Below are 11,900 nucleotides of genomic sequence, written 5' to 3' on the forward strand. Positions count from 1 at the left end.
AACGACACAGTATATTGACAATTCTTACAGTGACTAATAAAAAGTTTCCCTACAAACAGACACAATTGTTCTTGTTATCTAATAAAAGTCTTCAAAATTATTTTTATCATTTACCCAATTAAAAAGGCCCCAAAATTACAGGGAGGTAGAGGACATTGGATAATACTAGTATCCATAGGTCTTCCATTTGTTGGCTAAAACTTTGGGTACTTTTGTCAGATCTTGATTTGTTTGTTTGGGAATAGTCCCTTTCGTGGCAACGCCCCTTAAGAGGCGATTCGTCGTATTTTTGAAATGGCTTTTGAGATGGGTCACCTCCGGGTTCTAGGGACAAATGTAATCCTTTATCACAGAACTACAATCTCTCACCAATGTCTCCTTTCCAGATCAGTGACGCATTAATCTCTGTTCGGCGAGTATATCTAACCTTAGAATGGCGGTATTATATTACACCGATCCTAAATCCAAGTTCGCTTAAGAGATAATCTTTTTCTTAATAGCCCTAATCCGAAAATGATATCAAAATATTACTGATAACTTTGTATTGCTATTTAATCTGAGAATTTTTTATTCCTAGGTATCTGACTTTACCAACACTTTTTAAACTGGAAGTATCTGTTGTGATTACCAGAGTCATGCGAACATGACTACAACATTCCTGTTCTGCTGCCTGTATCCCCGTGAGGCGTGAAGTTCCTTGTTAGGTACCTTTGTCAGGTAGGAAAATCACTAGGCTAGCACCGAACCGATCTTCCAGAGTATTAGCAAAATAAAACTACCTTTAAGACTTGAACTTATTCAGAGTTCTAATTCGAAAATGTTAAATTGTCCGAATAGATAATGATCTCCAACCTTTTTGGACTTCAGAAGCTCGAGGGAAGATCCGGTTTGTTAGTATCGGCCGTCAGATAATGAGCTATCATCAACCGTAGTGGCGGGGCCACCACCGTGCTTTCCCTTTGTTATTCCTATTTAGTCCCGTAGTAACTTGCAATTTAATGGTGTGGTCACACCACGCTATAGGAGTTCTCTTCAGAACAAAAACTTGGAGATAACTATCCGTTCGGATGCCTAAGCTTTTAGGCCCTAAGAAGGCCTTATCCTTAAATTTATCTCAATTGACCAACATCAAATGATATTCTACAATTTATTTAACAAAGTATTTATGAATTTATCTAACAAAACTTTTTATTTTTTAGGTGTGTTTTAAATGAAAATCCTAAGTGTGAGCCGCCAAGACTCTCAAGAAAATTCCAAAGAAAGAGAAGGGAGTCTTCCCTTAAATTTTAGAATTTTTTAAAGAGTATGTGTAATATAGTAATTCTGTATCACGACTGCCTGTTTCTCTTTCCCAGGTTTACTTTTATAGGCCCTGAAGCCTTAGGAAAAAGAGAGACAAAAGGGATGACTTTTATTTTTGTGTTGATTTTCATGTTTTAGGGAAATTGGCGACCTGATTATTAAGATTTTGCATTTAAAAGTGTGTGCATATCTCAACTAAATCACAATTAGCATTGCATAAATTAGTAAGATCACATTTTATTTTATTTTACATCAAGAATACATTAAACTATTGGTTTCAAATTAGTTTTTCTAATAATGTTTTTTCAATGTCATCTTTATTTTTACAAATTTTTATTCTTTTAATTTAGTTTGTTTATCTCGAAACCTCTAATTTTATGATTCTTGTGTTGTTTTACTAATGTTAATTTATATTGACAATTTTTGCTAATAATTTTTTAGCTGTATTATGACCATTCTATTAAAAGGGGTATTGTCTCTCACTTTACCTTATAGGGTCTTCGTTTTATAGATCTTATTTCCCCATTTTAATAAATAGGTCTTTATACGTGCTTTTTTACTTAAAAATTGTTTTAAATTTGTCTAATTTTGATAATATTTTATCGTCTTTTATTTTCATTAGAATAAATACATAATTTAAGGTATGGTTTGGATTTTTCCCCAGCAAAGCTACTCTACAAGTTATTCATAGAATCGGTTTAGGGGAAAAGGACGAACCATGTACCCCCCTCAAAAAGAAAAGCTCGATTATAACACGTTTCAAGAGGCTAAGGATGACCCGTGTTTCATACAGCCTTGGTTTTTGAGGTGTTTTAAATCATAGGACATCTTTCGTTTATTATTTTAATGATTTTTTTGTGTTTTTTGTACAAAGAAAAATTACTACATACTATATTTACGATTTTGTTAAGGTTTTTATTTCATAAATATAAAGAGACCAAAAATACTTATACCGATGGCCAAATGTCGTCTTATCTCACATATTTCGCGAATGCCGCGTATACTCCAGAGTACGCCATATTGTATAACCATGCCGGTTTTAGTTTACTTTAAGGTGGCGGCACGCTGAAAATTTTTTATTTTGTAAAAAGGGAAAAATACAGTGAAAATTCACCTTTTATAGGTTAATAATATGAAAAAAGCATGTGTAAATACACAAATAAAGGCTAGGTGATAATTTCAATATTTTTTCCCTTCGAATTAGCCTTCGGTGATAAGTTTTTTGTCTTGTCGAATGAGGAATCAATTCTTCATGTTGATATTATTAAAAGTGATTCTTATTTTTCAGAATTTTCGATTATTTCCCGCGACCTCATTTCCTCAATTTTTACGAACTTATTTTGTCAGGCATTATGTTAAACGAAGTTGCCATGGGGAGGTTATACTCGGTCCTGGCCGAGTATAATCTCACCATGCAACAGTTTAATGCCCTAAACATCTATACCGGCGGTAAGCTGGTAGAGATGTTAGGGCAGCCGGGCAGGGATAAGGAGGAGGACCGGTTGTTTCTGCAGGTAAATATACCTTTTTTATTGTTCCGGCACTGATCCTTAGTCCTGTTCTTTCTATGGAGACTTGTTTACTATAATATATAATGTTTTATCAAATGAATATTTCAATCACAATAATGTATTCCCTTAATATTAATAATTTTGTATTTATTAGAATCAGCTTCTGTTTTTTGGTTTAGCTTTCTTCTTTTATTTGCTGATTTTAATAAACATAAAATGTTATTACATTAATTACAATATTACTTTAATTACAATATTTTCGGTCATTATCGCTTAGTTTCAAAGTAAATCATTTATATCAGTTTTCTTAAAAATTCTCTATTACTTAATTTAGAATTGTATAATATTTAGTCTCCCTATGGCGGTAGATAAATATCTTTTTCGGACTAAATTTTATACGTATTCTTTAAAAAAAAATTTTTTTTTTTTTTTTTTTTTTTTTTTTTTTTTATTTTCATAATCATATAAAATTTCAAACATCCCTGTATTATGCTTATCGCATAACAGTTGTTTTGTGTTTGAATTTTATATTTTATTTATTTTGTTCTGTTTTAATTATTCTCTTTTGATAAGTAAATGATTTTTCCTTTTTTCAGAATACGTTGTATCAGTTGGAGAAGGTCGGGCTTGACATGATAAGCCCTGCTGATCCCGTGTCCGGAGACGTGTTGATTGCCACCCTGACTCTTATTTCTCTGCTAATCGTCCTCCTTTCTGCGAAATTCCGTAAGTGCATAGTTCGTTTTATTCGATTTTGACCGATTTTTTAATATATTTTAACTTTACTACTTTATTTGCTGAAAGTAAAATACTCAAACAATTTAGCCTCTTTTATTTGTGTATTTTTCAATCAGTTTACTATATTTTAAATTATTGGTCAAAGGAACCGTCTGATCAATGTCACCCTCTTCCACTTATATTATTTACATAAGAGCAGCTAGCAGTGACAGAAAGGTATCATTGATCAGATATTTCCTCGAGTATATATATATATTATCGTATTTTATTATTTTAGACAACTTAATTATAGAGTAGTTTTTTCCCTTTTAGCTTTAGGTTTTTTTTTTTTTTTTTTTTTTTTTTTTGTGGTTTTTTAGCTAGCATTAGCTTTTTTTGTGTTTTTAATTTTTAAAATTTTATAAAGTTTTCCCTTTTAAAAGTAGGAAATTTTGCTTTGAATTATTGAGTAAGAATAAATTTTGTTTTGGGTTTTGATTAAAAATAAATTTTGCTTGGGGTTTTTTTTGGGTAAAAATTTGTTTTGGGTTTTTTGAGTAAGAATAAAATCTTTTTTGCGTTTTTGTTTCCAGTGGTAGATTTTCATTACATTTAATTTTGTAGTCGTTTGACGGTCCTTTTTGTTGGAATCTTCCTGGTCTCAAGTATTTTTTTCTTGTGGTAGTCGGGATTATTGTGGAACATATTGAGTTTTTTGTCTATCATTTGTTGTGTAGCCAAGTCCAGTTGGTGTCTGCTGAGGTTTTTTATAATTCTTATCGTTCTGCATACAGTTTTCCGGTTTCCTGGTAGAAAAGACATAGGCCCAATTTCTATGTCATACACAGGGGTTTTTAGAAACCAATTTATGATGAAACGCCCGTCTCGTCTGGCTTCATTTGCCAAGAAGGTCCATTTATGTTCCCCAACTACATTATATTGTTGTCTCAGTATTAGGGCAACTTCTGACATTTTTCTGCAATCTTTGTAGCTTCCTAACCAGTTATGTGTACACAAAACATTGTCTCGGTTAAAGTCTAGATAGGGGATCTCGGTTGTTTTAAGGTATTTTATTTGTTCTTGGTATTTTTTATCCCATAGTTGGAAAGGATCTTCAACTTCCGCAGCTGTTACAGGTAGTTGGCTAACGCTGTCCATAGGGGTTGGTTGATCCATTGTACACTCCATGCTTGGTTGGTTTATCTGTTGAGTTGGTTGAGGGGCATTGGCTATGTCCTTGTCTATTTCGGCAAAGAGGTCCTCTAACATGTCGCTATAGTCAGGGAGATCCTGAAAGGTAAGGTTTAATTCCGTTTCTATGGTTTCTTCCAGGCTTGGTGATGTTGGTTCTAGCGTATTCACAGAATTTGCCGGGGCATCTTTGCAGTCAATGCCAAGAACGCTTTTGACTATGGTTTTTCGATAGTAGTTTAGGTCTTGACCGCCAAAGTTGAGTGGTTCTCCCCTGATCAAGGCAACCGCCGTTTTACAGACGTAAAGGCCACATTCATTTAGATTTGTTTGTTGTGGCGCATCATTGACGATATTAGCGGTTACAGGCGCGTTTAGAATTCTTTCTTCTACAAAAATGTTGTGTAATTTTTGCAGAAATTCAACAATACTTTTTCTATGATCTGCTAAGTCCCATTGAAGGAGTGAGTCATAGTATGCTATTTGATTGCTTGATTTATAAACTACGACGAGAGCCCAGTGGTTTCCCCTTAGGTGAAGGGGAATTAGGACTACTTCTCTATTTAACATGCTATTTAGTTGTCCGTCATATATTTGGTTTAGTTCCTCTCGGCTGTTGCTTTTTAGAAATTCGCCAAAATAGGTATGTAGAATAGAGACATTTTCGAGGTGACCAAGTTCTTCCAATAGAAAAGCAAATATTACTTCCCCTCCCATCCATTGATTAGGACACATAGTTAACATTTCAGCTGGGGTAATTGGACGTTTGTATTTTGGGGTGTAAACGGTCAAATTCCTCTCAACCAATTGCATTAGTTCTCCAGATGGGAAATCTATATTTTCAGCTGATAACATCAGCTTCCTTAAGGCTTCGGTTAGGACAGATTGGTATTGCCCCTCGGGATAGGTTGCAGATTGTCTAACATGATTATTTACCCCCTCAATTGGAGCTGTCGTTCCTGAAAAATTATCAGCCATTGTCAATCCTCTCAATTGTCCACCTGAGCGTGGCTGGGATAGGCGGGAATGCCCTAACAAATACAGGTGGTAGAACCACCCTGAGCGGTGACGCTGTATTTGCGGGACTTTGCAGCCGCAGCTAATAACTTCTCGTCTTTAGGAAATGCAAACTCTGATTGTTCATTCTAAAAATATTTAAAAATCATTAAAGATTCCGTATCCTTTCCTTTATCCCGGATTAATGTAGCCTTTTTTGATTAAGAACAGGAAAATTATTAATTAGTGATTGGAACGTATCAAAATTGTTTAAAAATTTAAAAATTGGAGAAATAAGCATTGGTTTTTGAGGTACCAGGTGGTTATTTATCACGTATGATTTATTAATATTATTTCGTAATGGAAAAACTGTGGTTTACCTTAAAAATTGTTCTTTTACAAAACTATTTCTATTCGAATTATAATCAATAAAAGCCAAGCATAATTTCAGATAGATGTGTCCAGCCTCAAGTCTTAATTGTAACTGATTTAATTTTATTTTGAATTATTCTTTACATTTTTTAGAACAATATGGAGGTTTTTTATATGTTTTTATAATTAAGCAAAATTTGATTTTGTGACATAATAATGTTAAAATTTTGTGTGCCGTAGTTTTTGTAAAGTAGACCTTTGCGTTTTAAATGTCTAGTTATTGTCTTTTGGTCTTTTTTAGAATTTTAATGGTTTTTTGGTTACCCTGGTAATTTCTGGTGCTGCGTGGATGTTGTACAATTTTCCTAGTCTGTCGGTCTAAAAATATATATATATAGGTACCTAAAAACAAAATTAGCAGTAAGGTAATTGGATGTATATTTTTTCCTAAATAAATTTGGATCTTTTAATGATATTAATTTAGTTTTTTGATAATTTTATTTATTTTGTTAGGAAATTTTTGTGTACACTGGTGGTCGACCTTTTAAACGGCTGGCCTTTGGAGGTTAACGAGCTCATATTCTGTATGCCTAATTTCTTGTTCTTTGCAACAACAACATTTTGCCAAATTTTTTGCGTCATCTTTTGTGCAAGGGAACCATCTGAATTCTCCTTCGTTACTAATGAAATAATTACTAAAGCATGTAACAATGATTATGATCACGTTAAGACCTCCAAAAGAAACCCAAACGAAAATTGCCCACCAGTGTTGCACTATAAAATCGTAGATTACCCCTAAGATATCATTGAAAGATCCGGTTTTTCCAAAATATTTGTTAATAATGTCCGGCGTCATAAGAAAGCTGGCGATAGGATTTCCTTCGTGTTGGTAAATTTCACAGGTAGTGTTGCAGGCATAAGTTAGGTCCTCTATTAATTCTGTGTGTGCGTCTGCTGAGAATGTAAAAGTATAATCGCAACTTTTCATTGTGTCCTTTATGCATTTGTTGTCCTCTACTCTTATATGTCTTCCTAAGCAATATACAGAGTGATGATGGATTAGTGTTTTGTCACAAAGGAGCTCTGGGGGAAAGGTAGGTGAAAAAATCGTCCTTTCTCGCAAAGCCCATTGTGGCACACCACCAAACCACATCGATTTGTATTTGTATCCATAATGTTTATCAGTATTAAAGGCCCATAAATAATCATCATGGTACAACATGCTTACTATAGGTTTATCAGCAGCTACTAAATCCACGCATTCTCGTAGTAAGGTGGGATCAATCACTTTAGGTTGATCCCCCAATGGGATAATATTAATTAGATAATTTGATATTAGGTCTATTTCTTCCATGATACGGCGGTATATTCTTTGTCTCAATGGTGTTTTGGTCCCTTTTAAGATGTCATAGATTTTTTGTATTCTGAGGCCTAAGTCAAATTCCTGTAGCTTTAAGGTTTTTCTAAAGTTGATCTTGGAATAGAGTGGTGTGAGTCCACTATTTGGTATAGATTCTAGAGTATTCTGAATTTTTTCGCTATCTCGTGCTAGGCTTGCTAAAATTTCTGTTAAAGTGTCATATTTTGTTTCCAATCTTATTAATCTTTGTCTAGTTTCAGGAGTTTGTACTAAGTTTTTGATCTTTTTAATTTCACCGTAAGCTAGATTAATTTGAGACAGGACTTCTTCGGATGTTCTGAAGTCTGGATAATCAGATTCGTCATCACCTTCGCCACTGTCTCCTTTTTCAGATTGTTCTGACCTATCGTTGTTATTTTGATCTCCATTATTATTATTTTGTCCTCCATTGTTATTATTTTGTTCCCCATTGTTATTTTCTTGGGATGATCCAGCATTGACTGGAGGTGTTTCACTGTTTGTTGGAGGTGCTTCACTATTATCAGGAGGTACGCCGTTCGCTTCTGATTGTCCTCCATTGTTAGCTGGAGGTGTTTCGGAGCTTGATCCTGCCGGTGATGCAGGTTTTTCAGAGGATGAAGGAGTTCCATTCTCCACTTTTGGTCCGCTGATTGGTAAATTATTGCCTTCAAGTATTTGTCGTTTTAGAATACGATTTTGTTTCTTTAAATCCCTATTTTTCCCCATAGTTTTCTTGAATAGTCCTCTAAGATAGCGGTTTTTTAATGTTTTTGATTTTAACATTGAATCAATGGAGATTATATTATTTTGTAATGCGATTTTTTCAGCAACAAGTTTTAGTTCTTTATTTTTTGCTACTGCTTTGTCATTTTGCAGAGTTTTTTCTGTTTCAATCCCTTCATTGATGTATGAAGTAGCAGATTGAAGTTGTTCTTTTAATTCTGAAATTTCTTGTGACAATTTCTCTCTTATTTGTAAGATGTTTCTCCCATAGTCTTTTTGAGCTTTTTCTTTTTCTAGTGTTAGATCTTTGATAGTTTTTTGGCAGTCTTCCAAATTATTTTCTAATAAACCCCTTTTTATTTCTATTTCTTTTATTTCTTTATTTAGCCAAGTTACCTTATCATCTTTAAACCTATCTTTTTGGAATATTAAGGTATCTAATTGATTTTGAACTGTGGTTTTTTCGTTAATGGCTTTATTTCTTTCTAGTTCTAGTCTATTTATTTCTATTTGCAAAGCAAGTATATTTTGATTTAATTCTTGGAGATTCTTATCTAGAGTATTTGTCCTTTTTTCGCAATTCTCTAACCTTATTGTTAGTAGTTCTTTATCGTTGTTGACCTGTTTGTTGTCTATTGTTAATGATGTTACAGTACTTTTAAGTTCATTGAGACTTAAATCAGTACTTAATTTTTCAGCCATTATTTGTTCGTATAATTCATTTAGTTCTGCCCATCTTCCTTCCGCTGTATCAGCTCTTGTTTTTTCAGCTGTTACTCTACTTTCTAGTGTTAGTTTACTTCCAAATAAGGCTTGATTTTGCGCTTCTAGGTCATCATACCTTCGACCTAAGTCCTGATATGTTGTGGATAAATGTGCTAAGCTTGCTGAACAATCTCGTTGTAGATTTTCTAGCCTGGTTCTTTCCTGTGTTTCCAGTTTAATGATGTTTTCTAGATCTTCTATATGATCTTTTAACCTTGTTATTTCGCTATCTTTACTAGCTGCTTGATTAACAAGTTGACCTAGATGTTGTCTTAATTCAAAAATAGTTTGTAGTATATTTACGTGGTTGGGTTCATCACACTCTGTTAGATCCACCTCCATTATTTCCTCTGTCAACCTATTTAGTGGTATACATCTTAATCCCTTTCTATTATTTTCATCTTTAGGTAAAGGTTTTATTGAAGCATTACTTTCCCCACTGACTTCCATTTGTGATTCGGGATTATTTTCTGGTTTTATTGGGTTAGGGTCATCATTGTCAACCTCCATTTCCGTGTTAAGATTGTTTTCAGGTTTTATAGGATTGGCATTGGAGGTGGAATCTTCCATGTCTCTGGATAGATAAGATTCTATGTCGGGTTTAATTAGGATTTCTTCAGGTTTTATGGGTGGAGTGTGTTCAGGTAAGGGAGGTTCTTCTTTTACAGGTGAGGAGTTTTCAGATGAATGGGATTCTTCTGTCACAGGAGAAGAATTTTCAGGTAGATGAGATTCTTCTTTCACAGGTGGAGAATGCCCAGGTATAGGAGGTTCCCCATTGGAGGCTGCATGGCTATGACCTTCCTGTGGTTCTTCCGGTTTGGGAGAAATCATAGGAGCTTCTGTTTTTGTTGTAGGATTAGTATTTGCTACTGTTGCTGAGCTCGATTTTTCCGTAGGGTTAGAGCTAGTTTCAGTAGTTGGAGGGGTTTCTGTTTTTGTTGTAGGATCTGTACTTGCTACTGTTGCTGAGCTCGATTTTTCCGTAGGGTTAGAGCTAGTTTCAGTAGTTGGAGGGGTTTCTGTTGATGGGGTAGATTCAGATTGTGTTGAAGGTAGTGTTGGTGGAGGTGATGGAGGTAGAGATTCGGATGTTGGTTCCTCTGTTGAGTATGATGAAGGGGGTTGTTCATCCCCTAGATCCTCTAGTTCACTTTCGTTAATATCATCGCTATCGCTTTCAGAGTCGGAGCTTGAACTCATTTGAGCGTCAGAGTCTGTGTCAGGGTTATAATTTGGGTCGTCATAATCATTATAATCATTATAATTGAGTCCTCCTAAATCCATGTTTTGACCCCCGTTGTCTTGACTGTTACTATTTGTATTTATATTATTTGAAGTAGAAGGGCCAGCTGAATTAGCACCAGGTAATGGAAGATTATTTGAATCCAAAAAGTTGATTAAACCAGAAGTTGAATCGCTGACATATCTACGAAACACTTCGTCTGGCATTTCTTCCATTCCTAGCAATTTAGCTATGCCTTTTCTTACTTTCTTTTTTAGTACTCGGGTATTGTATCTTTTTAAGTCAAAATTCCCTAGTTTTCCTATTCTAAATAATTGTTCTCTTCTTAAATTTTCGATTCCATAATTTACTGATATACTTATTTTTAGTTGTTCAGATCTGGGTCTATCATTATATTGAGTAGGTGGGTTTTCAAAACCGTTATCAAAAATTATTTCCAATATTTGTCTCATAGTGAAAGCTGGAAATGCTGGATTTTCTATTGCTGGTGGTTTGTTAGAAATTGCGGGGTCAAGACGTGGTTTTTTAGGTTCACTTCGCTTTTTTCTAGTAGGACTTTCAGTGGTTGTAGGGTTACTAGCAGTAATCATGTCATATAATTCTATAATCAGATCCTCTACGTTAGCTAATTTACATGTAATAGTGCCATTTTTGATTCTATCCAAACTATTCTTTAAGTCTAGTAATCCTATACCAATATGGTTCAGTTGTTCGTTTTGGAAATATCTCCTAGCAATGAATTTAAAGGCTTGCCAAAAGCCATGTTGAATTTGTTCTCTAAAAATGTTTTTAAACTCTTTTTCCCCTAGAATTTGTATTTTGAATTTTATGGAATCTTGGTAATAAGAAGGGAATCTTTCTACTGGTAGGTAGTGAGATTCCTTGAGAAAACTGACCTGTTCCCCTTGTAACACACCACTACTAGCCCCAAATAGTAAGGATAGGATTAACAAAATCATTTCCTAAAAGTAGAAAAAGTTTTTTAGTTTTTCGTCTAGTTTTTTGTGTAACCACTGAAAGTCATACATTTTTAATCGTCCTAGTGCTTTAATTTATCATAATGAATACGCAATTTTTTGTTTACAATTGCATTGATCGGATAGTCAGGTGTTATCAGACAGTGCAGGTAGTCAATCCATAATTTGTTGTAGTCTGATTTGATGTGTAATCCATTGTCTTTTTTCAAGTCTAACACATATTTCAGTATTATTTTTTGAGCGGTCTTATTCCCTCCTAAATTTCGGAAAGAGTACAAGAAGTTCCTTTTGCACAGTTTTTTCAAGAATTCCATATCTGCACAAAATATTTCGTTTATGTCCAGGTTGATTAGTATGAAGTTGATCCAGTGGCGCAATGGCACCACTCGGACTATCGGTACTTTTTTTAAGGTGAAACATTGTTTTAAAGTTAATTGCATTGATGACACTGTATCATGGATTGTTTTTAAATCTTGTGTGTGGTGATTAGGATCTTGGCAACACGTATAGATAAATCTTGGGGAGGTTGGCAGAATCACGATTTTTTCCTTCATTTCTGACACTTCCATCCTTTTTTTCCTGAAATTTCTAATCAGGAATCTTATTAGTTTTTTCATACATTCTATGTAGGATATTGTTTTGTCATTGTCGAAACCGGTTGTATTTTCTGGGTTGTGGTGGTCATTTTTACATTGGTTGACAAATAGAGAGTTTCCTGT

The 11,900-nt window shown here is 34.2% G+C and overlaps 1 long non-coding RNA gene across 1 annotated transcript; it reads left to right on the top strand.

Moving 5' to 3' along the window:
* The first annotated feature begins 569 nt into the window (after positions 1-569).
* On the top strand, positions 570-1,942 carry LOC145304083 (uncharacterized). The gene is made up of 2 exons (XR_013873972.1): positions 570-717; positions 1,200-1,942. It is a non-coding gene; the product is annotated as an uncharacterized LOC145304083 (long non-coding RNA).
* The last annotated feature ends 9,958 nt before the right edge of the window (positions 1,943-11,900 follow it).

This window comes from Acartia tonsa, chromosome 13, assembly GCF_053477335.1.
Source record: "Acartia tonsa isolate MP-2025a chromosome 13, ASM5347733v1, whole genome shotgun sequence".
Classification (NCBI taxonomy): domain Eukaryota; kingdom Metazoa; phylum Arthropoda; class Copepoda; order Calanoida; family Acartiidae; genus Acartia; species Acartia tonsa.